General features: G+C 39.7%; 1 protein-coding gene across 1 annotated transcript in view; it reads left to right on the top strand.

The window, feature by feature from the left end:
- The first annotated feature begins 4,663 nt into the window (after nt 1-4,663).
- Nucleotides 4,664-21,903, top strand: part of CDH23 (cadherin related 23) — a 564,480-nt gene continuing 547,240 nt past the window's right edge. Inside the window, exon 1 of the mRNA XM_087964088.1 lies at nt 4,664-4,852. The gene's annotated coding sequence lies outside the window, so the exon portion shown is untranslated. The remainder of the gene's footprint in view (nt 4,853-21,903) is intronic.

Below are 21,903 nucleotides of genomic sequence, written 5' to 3'. Positions count from 1 at the left end.
TCTCATATTATCTTTAATCTGTCTCTTCGGCAGAAATCCATTTTGAACAATAAAATTGTTTAAGTATCTTTTCAGTCTTTCTGCCAGAATTGAAGCAAAAATTTTATAATCTGAATTTAATAGTGATATTGGTCTGTAGTTTTTAACTTGCTGTGGGTTTGTGTCCTCCTTCGGTACAACTGTGATATATGCTTCTGACCATGTTTTGGGTATTCTCTTCTTTGTCATAACTTCATTCATAACTTCTAATAAGTGAAGATTCAATGTTTCCTGGAATGTCTTATAAAATTCCACTGGCAAACTGTCCGGACCTGGTGCTTTCCTAATGTTTTGCTTTTTTTAAAAGCTTCTGTTAATTCCATCATTGTTATGTTACTTTCTAACATTATTTCAATAATTTTGGGTATCTGAGGCAAATTTGCTTCCTGTAAGTATTGTTGAATTCTTTCTTCCTGAACATTCTCTTGATGGTACAGTTTTCCATAATAATTTTAATTTTTTTTCTTCTTCTCCGCATTTCCATAGCATACATGTCCTTGTTCATTTATCAATTGATTTATCCTTCTTGAGTCTCTTTCCTTTCTCAGTTTATATGCTAGCCATCTACCTGGTTTGTTTGCATCTTCAAAATAGTTCTGCTTAGCATTTTTGATTTTTTGTGCTATTTCTTCTTTTTCCATTAGCCCCATTTTATGTTTAGTTATGTCCATTTTAATGTTCTTTTTTCGGTGAAAATTTCTGTAGTTCTTTTTCCAACTTCTTGTAGTCATCTTCCAATATTTTAAAGGTTTTTTTCTGTTTTATATTTCTTTTCCTTGTATAATCCATTATCAAGCCTCTTGTATAAGCCTTCATCGTGTCCCAGAGGTTCTGTAATGATATATCCTATTTTGTGTTTTCTTTAAAGAAAAAAGTCGATTCTCTCTCAATTTTCTGTTTAAAGTCTTTTTCCTTTAATATCATATTATTTAAAGTCCATCTAGATCTCCTTTTTTGTCCTTTCCATACAAGTGTTATTGGATTGTGATCTGCCCAGGTACTTTCTTCTAGTTCAATGTCTTGTATGTTAGAAAACAATTCTGTAGACCATGATGCATGTCTATTTGAATAAAAGGTATATTGTTTATTTTCCACATTTCTCTCTCTCCATGCATCTTTTAAGTTTATCTCATCTACCATTCGAAAGAAGGATTTTGGCAATGTCTTTCTAGCTTTCTTTGCTGTTTTTTGTGTTTTACAGTCCAATTTGTCATTTATTATTCCATAAAATCTCCCACCAGACAAATATTAGCACAGTCCAGCTCAATTATTTTCATATGTAATTTCCAGTAAAAATCTTCTTGATTATCACTTGGAGCATGAATTGCTATTAAAAGTATCTTTAGATTATTGTCCATTATCTCCACCATCAAAATCCTTCCATCATCTGTATATATTTGTTCCGCAGGGATTGTATCTCTAATGTATAACACCACTCCTCTCTTTTTACACTGTGTCAACGCTGTAAATAATTTCCCTAATTTTTGTTGTTTCAATATATAATCATGTTTTTTTAATATGTACTTCTTGTAGGCAGATTATATCAAATTTTAATTTCTCTAACTTATGAAATATTTTTCTTTGTTTAATAGCTGAATTAAGTCAATTTATATTAATTGTAATCAGTTTTCTCTCATCCATTTTAGACTTTATAAGAAGGATTTGTTGCTCTAGTAGATCTTGGTTCTTGTTGCTCTCTGGGTACACCACCTACGGCTCCTTCTTCATTTTCAATTACTGCTATACATTCCTCTTGAAATTCAATTAATGACTCTTCTTTTCTTGTATCTTCCTCCCTTCCTCTGAAATATTCCAGATAGAATAACTCAGCTTTTTCAACTGTATCAATTCTGTGTCTTTGTTCCTGCCAGGTAAACATGAGACCTTCAGGTATCAACCATTTGTAATTTATTCCTCTCTTAAGTAACACTTTGGTCAAGAATAAATAAAAATCTTCAGGCACTTGAATACCTTAATCCAATTGGTTCCAATCATGTAGAAAAAAAGGGGGGGGGAGAAAAAAAATGAAAAATGGAAAAAGAATGAAAAAATAAAAAAAATAGGAAAAAAATTAAAACGACAGAAATCTGTATATTCCCCTTGCTAAAAAGGTAGAACAAAGGGAGGAGGGAGGGGGGAAAAGTAGACTTATTCCTACATCAAAGGACTCAAGTCCAAATATAAAAATCCAACTGGGGGGAGTAGAAAAAAAAGGGAAAGAGAAAATGCAATTCTGTCAGTAAGAAAAGCACTGCCACTATATGTTCGAGGCTCTCTACCAAATCAAAAAACAAAATTTCCAGTTCTCTTTTCAAGGTCACTTCAATCTTCTTTCTTTCAAATCCAGACTCCAGTTATCAATAGTTCCACAGAAGAGCACCTGCATAAACAATCTACATGCTCTTCCCACTATCTTTTCAATGAAAAGCACAGAGTCCTTGAATGTAACACCAAATGTATCAACAAGGAAAAAAATGTATCCAAGCCTCCAAGTGGCAGCACTACTTATTTCCCTTTCCTTTCCCTCTAGTATTAAAACCAGCAATAAAAAAAATAAAGAGTCTAAAATTATTAAAGAGAAAAAACAAGAGGAAAAAAAACTTTTTCCAAAGAGTTATTTTGAAAGGAAAAAATAAGAATTAAAAAGGTCCCTTCCAACTCTGATTATCTGTAATCTGTTAAATTGTGATCCTTACATTTTAAGAGCAGTCCTTTCTCAACTTTGTCAATGTTTAAGCCGCGTGGACCTGCTGAATGGGGAATTCTGGGAGTTGAAGTCCACAGAGTTTAATGTTGGATTCTCCAGAGGTTGTAGAAGCTCAAATGAAACGGGTGCCAGCCAGAAATTCTATGGATCCTGTTGCTCATTTCTAAGCAACTCGCCTGCTCCTCTCCTAAGGCACAAAGTAATAGTTGTTGTCAGTGGTGGGATTCAAATTTTTTTTACTCCCAGTTCTGTGGGCGTGCCTAGGTGGGTGTGGCATGGCGGGTGCGGCGTGGTGTGGCTTAATGGATGTGGCTTGGTGGGCGTGGCAGGGGAAGGATACTGCAAAATCCTGATTCCCTCCCCACCCCACTAACCTGCTTTCCAGCTCTGTTCTCCTGTGCAGGGCAACAAAAGAAGAGCCAGCCGATCAGCTGGGACTCGGGAGGCAGAGAATAAATGGGGGTGGGGCCAATCAGAGGTGATATTTGCTGGTTTTTTTGAAGTACTCAAAATTTCCGCTACCGGTTCTCCAGAACTGGTCAGAACCGGCTGAATACCACCTCTGGCAGTTGTAATGGAAGTTTTAACGCCATTGTCATTTACGGATTTCATATTTTAGGTTTTACAAACTAGAACAGAAACCTACTGGAGGTACAGGATGAAAATACACTGCTGAATACTACCTCTGGTTGGAGGTGTTTTTTCCTTCCACCGATCTTTCTCCTACACATGCATACCCATGCAGACACACATCTACAGTACTGGGTCGGGTCTCCCTGGCCAGAGAGCTTCACCTGGTTGGTTTCTGCACGGTGGAGGGGAAAGGTTACCCGAGCAGGACAATTCTACCTCAAAGGGGAGAGGACGGCAATAGAAGAGACCCTCTACAGCAGCTCTGCTGGCTGGAGAATTCTGGGAGTTGAAGTCCACAAGTCTTAAAGTTGCCAAGGTTGGAGACCTCTGCTCTACAACAGGGGTCTCCAACCTTGGCAACTGGTGGACTTCAACTCCCAGAATTCCCCAGCCAGCTCTGGGAGTTGAAGTCCACCAGGATTAAAGTTGCCAAGGTTGGAAACCCCTGCCCTCTACAGAGCTGCTATTGCCCCACGATTCGTTTTTAGCCGATTCAGCAGCCGTGGCTTTTCTCCGAGGGGACGTCTGCTGAATTCCTTCGGAGTGAGGCGTATCCGCCCCCCCCTCACCCTCAGTTTCCAAAACCCTTCAAAGGAAAGGGGCGGCTTAAGGCTTTTGGGAGTGGGTGGGTGTGAGGGGAGAAGAACAGCCCCTCGCCCCCAAGAGTCCCCTGGAAAAAGTCCCCACGGCGGAGCCTTCTCATTTTCTTCGTCCTCCGGGGCCGCAATTCCGGGGCTGACGGGCGGGCTCCATTCCGAGCTGTTTGTGTTGCGCCCCCCACCCCGCCACCCCCCAGGAGCGCGCGGCCGCGCTTGGCGTCTTCGCCGCTCCCTCTTTTGAAGCGGGTGGCTGGAGTCGCCCGAGCAGCGTCAGTCAAACACCGCGCTGAAATGTTCATTCCTCCACCCTCCTGAACAATGAGGCGGTCGCCGCCGCCGCCGCCTCCCGCGTGCGGCCCCCGAGAGCCGCCTCAGAAGCCGCGCGGCCGGTTTCCACCCGGGCTGTGACCGCCTGGCTGCTTCCCTCAGGAGTGGGGAGAGCGGAGCGCGCCCTTCGTCGAGCCGCCGCCGCCTCGCCCTCTCGCCTCCTTCCCGCGCTAAAGTTGGTCCGCTCCTCTTGGCGCCCGAGTGGGGAGTCTCGCGGCAGGACGCGGGCGAGGTGGTGGAGGCGGCGGTGGCGGCGGGAGGAGGAGGAGGAGGAGGAGGAGAGGGAGGAGGGCAGGGCAGGGGGGCGGCGCTCTGCGGCAGGCTCCTCAGGCGAAGGCAGCTGGAGAGCGGACGGCGGGGCTAGCCGTGGCAGGTGACGCGGGGTCGGCGAAGGCGCTCCGCGCTGGCGGCGGCGGCGGCCGTTTTGCCGGCACCTTCTTTTTGCTCCGCTCCCTCGACCTCTTCTCCGGCGAGGATTCGCGAGTCCCGACTTCACTCTCGCCCGGCCGCCAGACTCGGGAAGCGCAGCCCCCGTTTGGCCCGTCAGGTAAGGCGAAGTGCCGCGGGCGCCTCCCGGCTCTTTCCTCTCGCTTCTCTTCGCTCGCACTTCGCGGGAAGAGTTTACTTCAGGGGGTCTCCAACCTTGGCCGCTTTAAGCCTGGGGGGGACTTCAACTCCCAGAAATCCCCAGCCAGCTTTGCTGGCTGGGGAATTCTGGGAGTTGAAGTTCCCCCCAGGCTTAAAGCGGCCAAGGTTGGAGACCCCCTGGTTTTAGTGGGCGTCTTTCGGGACGCGTCCGGCTCAAGGTTTAAACCTGCTGCTGCTTTGGGGCGTTCGTTCCTCGGCAATAGACCTCAGCGGCATGGGGTGGGTGGGGGGTGTCGGTTAATAACGGATCCCCAGCGATGAATAACTACAGTAATGGTTGAAGTTGCCATTTGAAGCGGGCTTCTTCGGACTATAGAACTGCTTAGCTAACCCGATCCGCTTTCCTGGAGATATTTCCGGTGGGGTAGACGGCGCAAGTAAGGTTTACTCCTTGCGAGTAAGTCTGCACAAGGTGGGCGGATTTTACTCCCTTTCCAAAGAAGGTACCTTCCCGTTATCCTTCCTCGTGCGCAGTCCTAAACCCACGAGGGAGTAAAGCTGCGTTCCCCAAGGGACTTGTTTCCAAGTAAACATGGAGATTTCAAGATTATTGCTGGTAGTGCTGACGAATTGCTCCCGGGCAGCATAAGCGAACTCAATCCGAAAACCCCAATAATGAACCAAAGCCGTCGGGTTACATTAAATCACTAATACCAAACGCAGATTAAATGTTTTATAAAGGCTGCGCCTGGCGGCGAAAAATTGGGGAGGGAGGAGGTGCGCGGCGCCAAGCACAACGACAAGAAAGGATTTGCCCAGCAAAAGAAAAGAAAAAAAATGAACTTTAAAAAAAAATGTTTTTGTTTCTTCTTCCTCTGTGCCTAGGGAATAGATTTAATTCAGGCTTCTCTTCTTTGCGGTAAGGGTGTTACTGGAATTTAAGTTTGGATTGAACATGCTTGGGGTTAGTTTCTTTTCTTTCAGTTCTTTGACTTAGCTGCTCGGAAATTGTTTGGAGGCAAGGAAGAGAACTGCAAAAGTTGGAATTTGGCTGCAGTTAAATTAGTTACATTGGAAATGTTTAAGAAATGCACAGGGTTGGCAAATCCTGTTCTTCCCCTTTCACTCAGGCTGGGTTTTAAACATTTCCTGAATAAAATGTACCTTTTCCCCCACCAAGGCAACAGTTCATATTAGGAAGTGATGCAGCTGTAAAAGACTCAGGGGCTGCTGACTAAAAGCATGAAATGCAGCATCCAAACAGCTGGTACGATTGTTTAGCGAAGAAGTTGAAGATTGGCCGATAAGATGATCTGATGCAAAAGAGTTCCTGGGCTATTAAAGACGGTTAGAAGAAACCCTCTGAATGCTGCAGCTTTAATGCCCTTAACAATGTGATATGGTTAAGAGGATCCTCTTCAAAACAAGTGAAACTCTGTGCTCTGGATAGACCTTCAGTAGTGGAAAGATTATAACATCCTTCTAATTTTACTTGGTGGCACTCGTTAAACTGGTGGTGGCAGGCTGGGAGCATCATTTCTGTCTAAATTAGTTTATCACAACTAAAACTAATTGGCATTCTGGCCAGGTGACTTTGCCCTTTCACTGGGGCTGCCCTTCCTAACTGCCCAGGTCCCTTGCTTGTAGATTTTGTTTTTATTCCCAGGAGACGTCATTGTATCTTTGGGACCACGAGGCTCTTAGGTGCATCTATTTGAAATTACACCTCCAGGAAAAGTTATTTATGGGAAAGAGGTCTTGAAATAGGAAGCACCACAACAGGTCTTGATGGATCTGAAGTCCAGGGGGAATGGTGGCTTTCGTGCCACCTTCTAGAGTCATATTCCAAAGCCGTAATGAAGGTGCTATGGTTTCTTTGACTTGCCACACCCCCTTGAGCCTTACGGCTGTTTTCACTGGACCAAATCCTGAACAATAATGCTTCTTGGTTCAGGCTGGGTGAAGATCCCTGAGAACTGACATTTCTCACTCTTCCTGCTTCTTTCATGCTGAAGGGAGATGTCTGCTTTTTCCCCAGGTTATGAAGTTCACAGCTACCTTAGTTGCTATTCCCCATCCATGGTTGCTACAGCCCATCATTCAGAATTGTCCTGTGTTCTTAGCATTGGGATGCATAGAGGAGGGTATAATAACACCAGACTTTTAAAAGTGAGAGAGCTCTGTTTCTGAAAGACTAAATAAGTCCAGTAAATATTGATAGGGCTGGGTGACAGATTGATTAAGCCACTCCGTGTCATGGGATGGAAAAGCAGGTTGAGGCCGAAAGCAACAGAGAACAAGCACACTTCATTTCTTTGTACCAGTGAGTTATAGCCCAGTTTCTCATTGGGAAGAGTGTCATTTTGACTTGTGACGATGGCCTCAGAAAACGTATTAGAGGAAAGTCACACACAGAGGCTTTCCTTAAACACTAGCCACATTTATAAACCTAAACCCATCATGAGAGTAATATCTTACGTGTTACACTAGGGCTCTAGAAAACCAGGTTTAAATTTCCAGTTAGCTATTAAGTCCCGTGGGTGACTTTGGGAGAGTAGTTGGCTGTCATTTATTGTTTCATTATTTGAAATAAGTACCTGGCTGCAGAAATCAAGAAAATCATTGGATGGCAACAGAGAGATGCAGAAAAACTTTAGTTCCGTGTTACCATGAGTTTTTGCAGCTAGGAATGGTAGCTCTACATGAAGGGGTCCTTCAATCATGTATAATTCTCCATATTTTAATGGATATCATTTTATTGGATCTTTTGCTGCTTTTTTGACTTCCTGTCATCAGGGAAAGTATCAACCACCTTGTCCTCTACTAGCCTATTCTTTATTTGTCTTTGATTTTTAAAGAAAACTTTTTCCAATTGTTATGTGTCAGAAATATTGAAACTTCTTTATTATGGCTTCTAGTAGCCAGTCTGGTTTTCCTTCACCCAGAATATAATTGTTTTCCTCTTGTAATTTAAGTTATTTTCAGTGATTGAAAGCACCACAATTCAGAGATGTAAGTTTTACTCCATTCTGCTTTCTGATGATTCAGCTTTCATTGCCATATGTTATAGTTTGGAAAACCACTGTTTTGAGAATATGTATGTTTATCATTAGTGCTATGTCTCTGTATTGTAATACCATTTCCAAGTTCACGCTCTGTATTAAATTTCATAAATAAGGTGACAGTTTACAAATTCAGAACGTTCCCTTTGGCAGATCAGTTAGTTGTTCTATAATTGTCTTTACTGTTCTGAATCATCATAGATATCCTTCAATAGGCAGATGAAGTGACCCTTAGCACCCATGTTTTTAAGGACTAAACATAATTTGCTGGTGTCAATACTCAATCAAAATATCCATAAAATGAATACAGGTCTCTTTTGAAATCCCCTTGCCTTTTCCATGTGCTCTCAGGTGCATCTTCTGAATCTAAGTTGGATATCTGGTAGTTCTCCTTCTATGTATTGTTGAAATCCAAACTTTCAAATTTAGCATTTTTTAATAATTTGGACAATCTTCAGTAGTTCCATTTTTGTTGCTAGCTATAACTTGATGTTTTCCAGTCCTTTGGCCACCATTAGTGTGTGTGTGTGTGTGTGTGTGTGTGTGTGTGTGTGAGAGAGAGAGAGAGAGAGAGAGAGAGAGAGAGAGAAGCACATGAACTGTCATATTTTGCAAAATTTTAAATAGTTTAATAGGCTCATCAACTCCTGCAGTTTTGTTGTGAACATTAGGTCTTATTAATTTTCACTTTTAAAAATGTCTGGAGTTTGTTCACTGACCAAATGTGTAAGGTTTTGTGATCTATATATTTATGCTGTCTCCTCTTTCCATCTTCCTTCTCCTGTAGATCGTTCTGTTCTTTGAATTTTATGATACCCACTTTTGAATAAATCCCCTGATTTTTGCAACTTTATTAAATAACTCTCTTGTCCTTTCCATTTTATGTTATCTTCAGTCTCTTCCCATTGCTTTTTTAGCTATAACGTCGCTTCTTGATCTTGGTAAATTTTTCATTACTGCCTTCCGCTCTTCCTAGTTTTTTTTTTTTTTTTTTTTAGCTTTTAAATATATCAGACAGCTAGAAGCCGTATCTTATTGGCTTGGTTATTTCATTTGTTCTTATAATTTAATCAGAACTTTTCCATCTTTGCATGCAAATACATATAATCAGTTTGAATTTGGTGTTTTCTGTTCGGGGATGCCCAATTGCCTATGAACTTAGCCACTTCTTAGATTACAAGATATAAATAGTTGTTGTAAACATTGAATTTACTTGGCAGAACTTTATTGATTTTCTCTTTATTGTAGATGATATTTTATTTGTAGCATTGGCATCCCAGTTTCCTATAATTAGCATAAGTGTGTGTGTGTGTGTGTGTGTGTGTGTTGAGTTGACAAGATGTTGCAAATCATCACGGAACTGTTTACCTTCTTTTGCTTCTCCATCTGGAATATTTTGATGGATCATGATACCACTGATTGGCCTGTCTTGGACTCAAATTGAGATCAATCTGTACCATAGTTCACTGAATTAACCTAACTGCCAGGATTCACACAACACACTGAATCACAAAATGGCCATGCTGCTTGCATTTACGTTATACGCTGAGCCACAGATTATATTTTATTGAATGCAGAGATTGCTCCTAAGGATGACCTGCCTCATAATATTGTTGTGAGGATAAAATGTTGTGGGAACTATTTATACTTTTGCTGCTGGAAAAATGCAGGATACAAATGTAAGAAGTAATGCTTTTTGCAAATCGAAGATTTATTTATGCGGCCCTCATTTTTAAATATATATTTTTATATATTTATTTTTAAATAAATATTTTTAAATAAATCTCCTTCAAGTTGAGATAGAGTCTTAATTACAACACAGATGTTTATTGTTCTTGATTGAATATGACATCAAGTTGCTCTCAGCTGTTAATAACTACATAGATATACCATCTCCAGCATTATCTACTGTCAAATTAGTTCTCTTTCTGTTTTATTTGAGTTCATCCACCTTGTTGCTGGTCATATTTTTCTCTTTCATTCTACCCTTCCCAGCACTATAGATTTCTCAAGAGATGAGATATTATTAATGTGTGCAAATGATCTACTTATTTGTTTTCTTGGCTATCAATGGTATTCTGAGAGATCTGAGAATACTTTCCCCAATGCAAAGTCGCAACACTCTAAACATGCACCTTAGTAATTTTATTGGCAAGAATATAGAGGTGGTTTGACAAGCCTTCTTCCTTTTTTAAAAAAAAAATCAATTCCTGGTTTAGCCTATATTATTGGGATTTGCTAGTGATACTGGTATATGGAATTAAGTAATGATCCAAGCATTAACCATGTTTATCGGAACTGATAGTGCTGCCACATATCTGACTTATAATATCAAAATCCTTCTACAATTGATCAGTAATTCATTAGTCTCATGATAATGCTGATGAGAAAAGGGCAAAAAAAAAAAGATTTGGTGGATGTTAAGAAAAGAACAAGGGGAATGAAAATAAAAGTAAGAGACTACTGTAATAGATGGCACTATCATTTTTCCAGAGACATCATTTATCTTATTTTTATTTTTTTGAGGGAGAAAGGGTGATAAGAGAGGCTCAGTACTTACATTAGGGCTAGTCTTCATTATTAAAAATATTATATTACCGGTTGTGAAAAGCTTTACATAAGCACGCATCCAGATCTCCAATTACCTTGCTGTCTGGAGCTTTTGTATGTTTTAAAATACTGCTTATATCATGGACTCCTTCCCCAAAACTGAGAATATCCAATAACAGATGATATATTGCTTTTAAATTTCATTTGTAATGAGTTTACTGTAGCAGCTCCTAAGTCTAGCATCTTTTCCAAGATGGGTAGCAAAGAGTGTTAAAGATACAGCCTTTCACACAGGAACATTAGATTTTCTCTTTGCAATAACACCAAGTGTTTATGAAGTATGGAACAATGGTAAAAATGGTAAAAAAACATTAAAATACTGTAACTTGTACTTCCTCAAGTAGTTGTTATAGTGTACAGAGGTCTCCAAATTTGGCAACTTTAAGACTTGTGGACTTTAACTCCCACAATTCCTCTGGATGAGGAATTCTGGGAGTTGAAGTCCACAAATCTTAAAGTTGCCAAGTTTGGGAGCCCCTGTGTTAGGAGAAGAGAAAAAACCCTCAAAGCCTGATTTCTGCCAGATGTGGCAAATAAAATGCAAATTTGGCCTTTGCAGCTTTGTCAATTGATGCTCTGGTCAGCTGTTGTTCTTTTGTGTATAAGAAATCAAATAGAGATTGCAATGGCATCATTTTGCATGAAGAGGAATATATATTTCAATTTTGTATGAAAAAGATTGGGATGAGACCAGCATTTTTGACAGCATGCAATTGTGTTTGGTGGCCAATTATAATAATTCCAGGAATGGACAGTATAGGAAGCCATGGTTTGACTGGTTGATGCCCTCTGCTGCTTCTGGAATTACCTTCTTGCATGTTGGCTTAGGGGAAATGAAATATACCGTTCAAATGTGAACTACTTATCAGCTTGCATTTGGCCCTTTGAAGCAAACTGGGACCAAAGAAATGGCACCACTTGTTAAGAAAATGTTGCTTCCTGAGCATGCTTACTTATACAATAACTTCCAGATCTTTTCATCCTCCCATTTGAAAATGGTAATAGTTATGCTAAAGAAGAGGAATACTTGGATTGCTAGCATATGAACTCTGAATTCATCTCCTGGAGGCCTAAATGTTCAGTTGGATCATGTGTGAATAACAGTAACCTTATTTTGCACCGCTAAAAAGATACCACCACAGGCAGGCAAACTGGTGATTTCAGAATTAGAAGTGAATGTGAGAGCAAAGGTGGAAATGAATTAACCTTTGGAAAGTTGTTTGCATATTAAGATTATAGGAACTGATATGCTGAGTCAGGTTAAAGTGTTCGGATTGCCTAAAGTAGAAGAATGTTATCTCATTATGCTTTCTAAAAGTTATGCTGTATTTTATGGATGATGATAAAAGAATTCTTCCCAAGGGCATGAAGGTGGTTGTTGTTGTTTGGAATGCTGGATGGAGTAGAGTTAAAAAAGAGAAGTAGAGTTTGACAAAGAAGCCTTTAAGAATCCTTTTGATGTTTTGGAGCACTGAAGACCCAAACCTATCCTATCATTTTTGATTATATATTTTATATACAAAAGGTGTGTGGGGTTTTTTTGAGGAGAAGCTACTAATAACTACCTGGTCTCTAGAGCATATGGGAAAGGAAATGAATGTTTCTTTTTTGTTGTTGTAAAAATTCAAATTGCCCTGGAATGGCTTTCCCCCATCTGGTATGTTGCAGAATTTTTAAAACAATGTTACATTTTAGTTGAGTCTTTAATGTTCATCCTATCTAATTCTCAATTTTCATTTTTATTTACCTCAAAACCTGGGGATTGATTTATTAAATTGTAAATTTATATACGGACATGCACAATATAGATAGATTAGATAAATGATAGGTAGGTACATTAAATTGTACATTTATATACGGACATGAACAATATAGATTAGATAGATGATGGGCAGGTAGGTAGACAGACAGACAGACAGGCAGACAGACAGACAAATAGATAAATAGATAGATAGATAGATAGATAGATAGATAGATAGATAGATAGATGATAGATGAATAGATAGATAGATAGATAGATAGATGATAGATGAATAGATAGATAGATAGATAGATAGATAGATAGATAGATGATAGATACATGATAGATAAGATAGTTGATAGATAAGATAGATGGATAGATAGATATAGATAGATAGATGATAGATAGATAGATAGATAGATAGATGATAGATACATGATAGATAAGATAGTTGATAGATAAGATAGATGGATAGATAGATATAGATAGATAGATAGATAGATAGATAGATAGATAGATAGATGATAGATACATGATAGATAAGATAGTTGATAGATAAGATAGATGGATAGATAGATATAGATAGATAGATGATAGATAGATGGATAGATGATGGATGGATAGACAGACAGACGATGGGGATAAAAAATATCCCACACATTTACTGTTTGGCTAGATCAGGGGTGTCAAATAGCAAAGGACCAGCCTGCAGTGCCTCTGCTAGTGAAAATGGAGTGCAGGGGAGCCGCATATGGCCCCCCACCCCATTTTCAACCTTGATGGCCTCCTGCACCACCCTGCCAGCCAAAACAAAGTGCATGGGCCATGTGCAGTCTTCTGTCCACCCCCCCCCCCCACCCCCCGCTGGCCCATGGAGGACAACTACAATGCTGATCTGGCCCTTGAAGAAATCCAATTTGACACCCCTGGGGCTAGATGAACAAATGTATAACTGGGTAAGAGGAAGAAACTGCAGCCTTATGCATATCTATTCAACAATAAGCCTGAGACTATAAAACTGGCAATTGAGACAAATGACCTTGGGACTATATATTGCCCCTTAATTTCATATTGTTTCCCAGCAAAAGCAACCTGTCTCTTCTCTAGCAGTTTTCAGCACAAAGAGACGGAAAAAATAAAGGAAAAAAGTAAAAAGTGCTGACATAAAGATAAAGAATGGTACCACCCTCTTTCTTAAGCCCGGCTACTATTACCATGATGCCTCCAGTACATTATACCTACAGAAATGCAACCCTCATCAAAAAAAATGGTTGCTTGTACTGGGGAATATAGGCTTGCATTATAATTTCTACTTCATGTAATTTCACTGAATTGCTGACTGGAAACAAATGCTGGAACTGTTTTGCATGCATTTTGTTTAGAGATATCATATGGAATCAAAAAGGGTTTCCTTGCTTGTTGGTCTGTTTTCCTTTAGATTCCCACTCTTATAGCTGGCATGTAAATAATACAATTTCTTGAAGGGCTGTGTGTCTGACATCCTACATATATAGAGAGAATGATGTTGATGAAGAAGATCCCATTAAGTTTTTGGTCTTCCACATAAATATATGCAGCATTGTAATTGCTAATAGAGCTAGATATTACTGCATTTACCTGATAGGAAGACAAGTTGCTTTCCCTCCTCAAATGTGACTGGTGAATTGGGATCTGGGGAAAAAGTTGACTTGCATTTGCCTAAGAAAGAAGATCAGTTGAAAGAAACAAATGGGTAGGAGTTGAAAATGATCACTGATATGACTGTTGAAGAAGCATAGCTGAGAACAATATAGACCAGAATAAAGTAGGGTGGGTAGGGTAGGGTAGGGTAGGGTAGGGTAGGGTAGGGTAGGATAGAATAGAATAGAATAGAATAGAATAGAATAGAATAGAATAGAATAGAATAGAATAGAATATTATTTATTGGTCAAGTACGATTGGACACACAAGGAATTTGTCTCCAGTGCATAACCTTTCTGTGTACATACAAGCAACAAAGTAACATAATCATATGATACCAATAGTAGAAGGTAAAAGGAAAGATGAAAAGGATAATAGTAATACAGCCCTACTACATGGGTAAATATCTTTAGACATCAGACAGTGCTGTGGGAAGGCTGTGTTTGGGAGAAGCTGGCTGTTTAGTGGTGTTTTACTTTTTTCATAATACATAAAAAGAGTTTTTCTCCCTTTTGATGGAATATTAAAGTTTGAGCAATCAATTGACATTGGGTCGATTCCCTGTTGCACTTCATTTTCAATTCACTGTAGTTACTTCTTCAAGCTGCATCTCCATTCTGTTTTATTCCCTGGTGTTATTGTCTTCTATTTGCAGGACAGCTATCTCTATTCTGTGATTTGTTATGCTTGTTTGACATTTTTGCTGAAAGGAGGCAGGCAGATAAGTAGTGGTGTATACAGGTATGTGCATGTGAGAGTGATTTTATGTCTCTAGGAGAGAATCTCTTGCTGTGGGCTGATTGATTCATTGATCAAATTTGTAGGGACACCAATCTCACAAGAAATGACTCTGGGTGCATTCAAATAAAATAGCAAATATCTTTTTAAAAAGCCTATATAAATATGATAATATATGAAAAATCATAAAATACTTTAAAATAATTATTTAAATTAAAATATTATTAAAAATTAAAAATACACAGACCACAAGGCACAGAGAGAGAGACTACAAGATTGGAGCAATGTAAGGGTGTTTCCAGTTCTCCTTTTCCATAACCAGATCTTGAGGGACTTCTAGACTGGAACATTAACAGGATGGAGCTAATCTGACTTTGTGTGTGTGTGCATGCGCATGTGTGTGTGTGTGTGTGTGCGCGCACACCATGGCATAGAAGGCCCACCTTCTGGCACTCATCAAATATCCCTAACAGATGAAAACAACAACAAGACTTCACTGCAGATTAAAGGGGAATCAATTTACTTTATAAATGGAATACATTATACGATGGACTTTACACGATTTTGCCTATTTTCCTGTCTCTTATTATTTTTGGTGGATGATCTTTAATATCTAACGATACATGGAAATAACTTTTTTCATAAGTAAAGTTTAACTGATAGTTAAATAGGAATGAGGATAGTTTCTAAAATGTCTGTAGTTTTATGGGGGGGGGAAATCTATGTTTTTAGGAGTCAGAAATACTTGATGGTGCATAATCAACCAATCTGTATGGTTTCCTACTTTCACTAAACCACACATAAGGGAGCCCTGGTGGCACAGTGGTTAGAATGCAGTATTGCAGGCAAACTCTGCCCATGGCCTGGAGTTCAATCCTGATAGGGGTCAAAGTTGACTCACCCGTCCATCCTTCCGAGATCAGAATTGTTCGGGGCAATAAGCTCACATTGTAAACTGCCAAGAGAGTGCTGTAAAGGGAGGTATGTAAGTCTGAGTGCTATTGCTTTAAACTAAATATCTAAATATTGTTAAAAGGTTTTATAATTTGTTTTGCTCTGCCTTTTGTTTTCTTTACTGGAAAAAAAAAATCTAAAATGTCCTATTTGCTTTCATTATATTTTTACTAAAATGCTGCATTTACTTTTAGGTTGAATCATGGTCTCATCAGGGCAAACTTTGCATGTCATTTTCTCGTAGAAAATCTGCACCTATATTAGCTTCTGCAGACCACTGCTAGCATGAGCTTCTTATTGTGATTTATTATGTGCTGTTCCCTGCTAGGGATTATTCTGATTGAAATGAAAAATTAGTTTTACAATATAAATAAATAATATGGAAATGCACAACAGTAATGTGTACAGCATTTCTATACTATGTGTCGATTCCCTTGGAAGACAGCTGCAGAAGAAATCCATGCAATTAAGACACCCAATTAAATGACATTTCCCCTCAATAATGACCCATACTGATGTCTGTAGAATCTTTAGTAGGGGCATTAGAGGTGCCATAAGAATGATGGCTCTAACAGAGAGGGAAGGTGGATAATATTGTAAGTCCTTCACCCAAATTTGATCTGTGATACTCCTAGGTCAACTCAAAGCGAGTATTAGTAAGTCACTTCCCTTCATACACTTTACTCATTCTGTCATATAACATGGCAATATGTGAACTCCAGGGCAGAGGTGGTATTCAGCAGGTTCTGACCGGTTCTAGAGAACCGGTAGCAGAAATTTTGAGTAGTTCGGAGAACCAGCAAATCCCACCTCTGACTGGCCCTGCCCCCATCTATTCTCTGCCTCCTGAGTCCCAGTTGATCGGCTGGGTCTTCTTTTGTTGCCCTGCACAGGAGAATGGAGCTGGAAAGCAGGTTAGTGGGGTGGGGAGGGAATGGGGATTTTACAGTATCCTTCCCTTGCCACGCCCAGCAAGCCACGCCCACAGAACTGGTAGTAAATTTTTTTGAATCCCACCACTGCTCCAGGGTCAGAAGAATCATATTTGCACAGTAGTTGTTTAGAATGCTAGGAATGGGCCAGAGATCTTAGAATCTGTTTGTGGTCCTCTCATAGGCATCTGATTGGATACTGTAGAAAAGCAATAGTAGATCATGAGTCCTGGTCAGATTCAGGATGCTCGTCTGTTATGATGTGTATTACTATATCTGAATTTCTAAAATGAATAAAAAATAGAATCATTTTGAATCTCCAAAATGGAAGAGTGAAACTGTCTGGTTCTATTAAAACATCCTGTGTTTGGGGAGTGAAGCATACCAAATGCTTTGTTTTGATAATATGATTAATAGAGAATTTAACATGAAACAGCCTCAGGGCTATTTCAAGCTATTAATCAATTCCTTGTGGGTTAGTCTAAGAACTAGTTGACTTGAGTTTTCATGTTTGCACAACACTGTAACATTCTCCAATCCAATTAAGCAAGTTGCCCCTTATAAAGAGATACACATTCTCTCCTTGTTATTTACCTAAAATTAATTAATAATTTTCCTCTAAATGTGCAAATTTTGACAATATACTTAGTCAGCTTGTATTGCCTAATTAAGTGAATAGTATAATGTACTATGAAAGTAAGTCCTGTTAAATTCAACTTACATTGGGATGACATAAAAGATTATGCTGCAATGCATTTTTCATTAGCATCAGCTGTGCATACTGAAATCATATTTGGCTGTTTCAAATATTTTGCTATGCCAGAATTTTGAAATGATTTGTAGAAAGAACCACACTGCATTCACTCATCACGCTAAGAATTACAAGATGACATACAAGCAACAGTGGAGGCCAGTTTAGTCATACAACCTCCAAGGAAAACTAAATGATCAAAGCTTAATTATCTGTTTAAGATTACCATAATTTATTGGGATAATTTTTTTCAGGATCCTTGAATGGTTGAAACTTTCCCACTGTATAGTAGAAAACGTAAAAGATCTTGTAGATTCCAGCAATAATGGAACAATCAATGTTGTTGTGATGATGATGATGATAATGATGATGTTTATGTCCAGAGTCACCTTGTAGGGGAGATGGGTGACATAAAAGTCTAATAAGAACAAAGGTGAGGCTATTCCCCATCCCCCAATCACTGTTATGGACACTTGGAATGTTGATTCAGAAAAACAGAATGGGATTTCACTATGACTAGCACTTCTTAACTCAGGAAGAATACTTGAGTATCAAAAGCACAATAAGTAATTTGATAGAACAATGAAACAAATACTATGTCAAGAGGATTCAACAATGATCTTATCTTTTCTTCTTTGTAAAACAGACGCATTGTAATATACCTGCTTCACACTGCTTTTGATGGAAGGTAGTGGTGCTAGAAAGAGTTTGACTATCTGTAGCAAACATAGTGATGAGTGTAGTATTCAGAATATGACTGCACATTAATTTATCTGCTAGAACTTTCCATATTTCTTCTTGTATAACATCTAATTATATATAACTGGAAATAGTTAAGAGGATCGTCTTTTGGTTGCAATTAACAAAAAGCAGTTTATTTGACTGCTTAACCTCCATACCCTGTTTCTTCAACAATACAGCCTCCCCCAATAGGAAGTCCCAGCATGTTTTATAGGCATGAAATGAAATTAAGCCCCTCCCCCCCCAAATTAAGGCCTATATTAAAACATGCAAAATGGGGGGGAAATGGCAGGGGGGCTTGCTGTTAGGAAGTACTTTTGTTGCACACCCGGATATGGTGCTGCCTGCATTGACCCTGATACAAAGTGCCCCACCAACGCCGAGGTCAACATCCAAGCCGTCGCCGCCCGCCCTAAGATGCAAGGGGGGGGAATTAAGTCACCCCCCAAAAGACGGCCTATCTGTTTTTTCAGGGCTCAAAAAAAAATAAGACCTGGCCTTATTATATGAGAAACACGGTAGGTGTAAGCCTCATAAATCCTTTTTTAAAGTAAGAATTTTAAAAAAAAATGTCTACATACAATATGACCCTACTTGGGCAAAAGCTACTTGGGCAAAAACTTATATATCAGTTGGCCAGGTTGCCTGTAACAGCAGAGCATTGTTAGGTAACATGCAGATTGGCCTAGACCAGGGGTCCCCAACCACCGGTCCACGGACCGGTGCGGTCCGTGGAACAAGTCCTACCGGGCGCTGGCTTGCTGGCGCCGCCATCTTTTTGATGAAAAGTGCTTCCGGTGAGCTTTTCGGTAGAAAGCTCACGAAGCACTTTCATGCCGCTTCTTTTCGGGTGAAAGCCATTTCTCCGGAAAGCTCACTAAAGCGCACATTTTTGATGAAAAAGTGCTTCCGGTGAGGTCACCGGGCACTTTTCAAAGATGGCGGCGCCCAGCTAATGCCGGTACCGGGCCGCGCCATAAAAAAGGTTGGGGATACCGGGCCGCGGCGTAAAAAAGGTTGGGGATCACTGGCCTAGACAACTAATGGCTAACTATGACAGCATTGCTGGTTGTTTTCATACTGTCAATAGCATAGATGTTTTGGCTGGAGTTGGCATTTTTATCCACCTATCAAGAACTTGCCAAGGACATGGGGCATGGTATTGTTGTTTTATAGTGTGAAAGGTATTGCCACAGGATGTAAGCTGTTCCAAGACTTTTTCAATTGATGGTGATTGGTGATGATTTTTTCAATACAGATGATGTTCAAGGAGTGCTCCAGGTGTTTTGGGATTGTATCAAAGGTGCCTATTCACTATTGGTGCTATCTTCACTTTCTTTTGCCACAGTCATTCTACTTCTATTTGCAAGTCTTTGTATAATGTAATTATCTGCAGTTCTTCCTCTTCTGTTCTGCTCTCTCCAGGTAGCACCATGTCCATTCTCCAGACTTTTTTTGTATTTCTTATTGATAATTATTAAGTCTGGGATATAATGTGGCAGGTGCTTGTCTGTTTTATTATTATTTACCGTGTTTCTCATATAATAAGGCCGGGTCTTATTTTTTTTTGAGCCCCGAAAAAACGGCTAGGCCGTCTTTTCAGGGGTGACATAATTCCCCCCCTTGCATCTTAGGGCGGGCGGCGACGGCTTGGATGTTGACCTCGGCGTTGGTGGGGCACTTTGTATCAGGGTCAACGCAGGCAGCACCATATCCGGGTGTGCAACAACAGTACTTCCTAACAGCAAGCCCCCCCACCATTTCCCCCCCATTTCGCATGTTTTAATATAGGCCTTAATTTGGGGGGGGAGGGGCTTAATTTCATTTCATGCCTATAAAACATGCTGGGACTTCCTATTGGGGGAGGCTGTATTGTTGGAGAAACAGGGTAGATTTAATATAGCCACCCAATCTAGTAAACTCTGGGCAGTTTACAAAATATAATAATTAAACAATTAAAAACATTGAAATAAAACAAGACAGTCTGGATAAAAACAACCATTAAAACCAAACTCCATAGCTCCCCCTAACACACACACACACACACACACACACACACATGCACACACACACACATACCTCTCTGTGTGTAGGAAAGACAGTGAATCAGTGAATGGTATGGAGAAAGAGGATAAGGGATTAATTTATCTCTTAATGCTGGGGTCATCCAAAGTATTAAAACATACACTTTTTCATATAGCATTTAGTTAACTTGGGATATTTTGTACAAAATATAGTTCACCACTACCCACTTGACTAATTTTTAATAAATATGCAGACCAGCAGATTGGCTGCTAGTCATAATGGTTATATATTTCCCGCAGTAGAGGGGAGACGAAGCACCTCAATCTTAATAGCCAAGGGACATCAGTTGTCTTTGTGTTCCACTTTTGAGTTTCCTATGAGGTTTTGATTAGTGTCTGTGGGAAGAAAAGGATAGCCTTTAGTGAGATTCAGCATAGCTGTTTCTTATCTGGACAGCATATAATTCAAGATGATCATTTATTTAAATAATTGCATCAGATCAAAGTAAAGTAGCCAAGTTATATTTGACTCCTTGTGAACGTAGTTTTCATGGAAGTAAAACAAAAATAGGTTATTACTCTTTTCTGGAATTTCTTCCCTCAGATTAGCCTAGAGCAGGGCTGTCAAACTCCTGGCCAGCAGGCTGGATGCTTCAATGTGATGGCCATGCCCATGCCTGGTTTAGCAAAGGGGGAAAAAGTCTCAATATGTCGTGTGATGCTACCATGACGATGTGAGTTTGACACCCCTGGCCTAACTTCTTGGGATTCTTCATTTCATTTTTCTACCTAAAAAAATACTGTTGTTCATTGAGGGTTACAATTTTAGGGAGACCAAAATCTATTATTAGCCAAAGGGAGAAAAGGACAGAGCTATTTAATTAAGAGCTGTGTGAAAGAGGGAATTTCAGCGGAACAATGTCTTTTGATATTCCTGTTAAAAATGTGAGAGCCCTATCTTTATGTGCCTCTGGCCAGTGATCTATGATCCTGTTTAAAAAAAACAACAACAACCTCATGTCATGGAATTTTTCCCTAAGGCAAAGTAAGAAAGAGTCACTTTCTCTTTAAAAGCATATGTTGTCACTGGAATAAAGATATGATTTAGACCTCAGGTGCTCTGGTGGTTGTTCATAGTAGAAAACTTGATTGTAGCTAAAGAGAGTGACAGGTTAGAAATAAGAGAAAGCAGCCAAACTGAATGCCAGGGCTTACTAAAATAATAAAGATTAAGAATTACTGTGATTTACTGCCTGTGTTAGTTTAACTGATATGCTAGTGGAAGAAAAAGCCGTGTTAAAGTTTCCTGAACACTCAAAGAGGAAACTAAATGTTAGGAATGTAAGTCACCTAACAGCTATTTGGGTTGGACAATATATAAACCAGGATAGACATTTTAATACTGTCTCTTTAAGAGAATCCTAAAAGTGTAATTGGGTGTGGTTTCTCAAATGGCCATAAGATGGAGCCAGAAACCTGGGTTGTCTTAGTCTTAGTCTCAGAAGAGAGTGTGTCTCAGTGAGTTTCTCTGTTTCCTTCTGTTGGAGGGATTTTGCCGTTCTACTTGACTGTTATTCATGGATTTGATGTAAGTCTGATACTGAACTGTTTTTGACACTGGACTTTGTTATTGGATTATCCCTGGATGAAAACTGACTGATCTTACCTATGAATGACTTTGGACTGTGTTTGAACTTTGCTTAAACGTTTCTGGAAGTAAAAACCTACATTTACTGTACAGTGTATCTGTGTGCTGTGTGTGTATTATTCAAACACT

This window comes from Notechis scutatus, chromosome 4 (genome assembly GCF_049901735.1).
Source record: "Notechis scutatus isolate UNSWTSFEM ecotype Mainland chromosome 4, rNotScu1.2, whole genome shotgun sequence".
NCBI lineage: Eukaryota > Metazoa > Chordata > Lepidosauria > Squamata > Elapidae > Notechis > Notechis scutatus.
The sequence above is the reverse complement of the archived record's forward strand: the minus strand, read 5'-3'. Positions and strand labels throughout refer to the sequence as shown.